The following is a 907-nucleotide window of genomic DNA, read 5'->3' on the forward strand; positions in this document are numbered from 1 at the left end:
ATGTACACTTTTTGGTTTTGTTTATTTAAATGTATTTATTTAAAAATGTTTTCTTTTTTTCAATAAACAATAAAAGATACATAAAACTAACTTTCTCATCTGCAACATTATAAATTATATAACATGTACAGAGAGGGTAATGTAAAATCAGGACATTAAAAAAAAACAATAATACTTATTCATCCAAGTATAAAGCACAACGATAAAATAAAAAATATCCAATGGGAGTAAAAGCATATAAAAGTAGGAAACTGTTATGGAATTGCAAGTTCAGCAATTCCCCAAAGGCTGCTGGAGACTGCCGGGAGAGAGCCTGCAAATAAATCTGCAACTTCAAATCCGTCGCAACTCTGAGATCACCAGAGCCAACCGCAAGGTGGGATGGTCTTTGCTGCATAGAACCCAGGTAGTCTTAGCAGAGTTCATTGTTGGATAAGAGGTGCAATGCAGGCAAACCTCATCAGGATAACCAGACAGCCATAGGGCAAACAGAAAGTTCATAAAAGTGCAAGTGGATATCTGGTAAAGCAGAGGTCAGAACCAGCCGGGTGCAGTCAATCAAAATTGGTAAACAAAGGGTTATCCAAATACATGCCGAGGTAAATTTCCAAGCTGTCCAGAAGTCAAAAGTGAAGGGTATAGAACTAGCTTGATCAAAACACATGCAAACAGGAAAATCACAAGTAAAGAACAGGTGGAGGAAGCTAACTATAAATACTAACCCTACACCTGGTAGGCAGAAGGAGAGAGAAAAGAGATAGGCTCAAAGTAAAACAGAACCACCCAGAAGCTAGAACGGTAGTCATGGTGATCTTAAGGGGACATGCGTTTTCCTAACAGTACCCCTTTTCTACGAGGGGCCACCGGATCCTTAAACCTTGGCCTAGGTTTCAAAGGAAGCTTTGAA

Source organism: Rhinoderma darwinii, chromosome 1 (assembly GCF_050947455.1).
Source record: "Rhinoderma darwinii isolate aRhiDar2 chromosome 1, aRhiDar2.hap1, whole genome shotgun sequence".
Classification (NCBI taxonomy): Eukaryota; Metazoa; Chordata; class Amphibia; order Anura; family Rhinodermatidae; genus Rhinoderma; species Rhinoderma darwinii.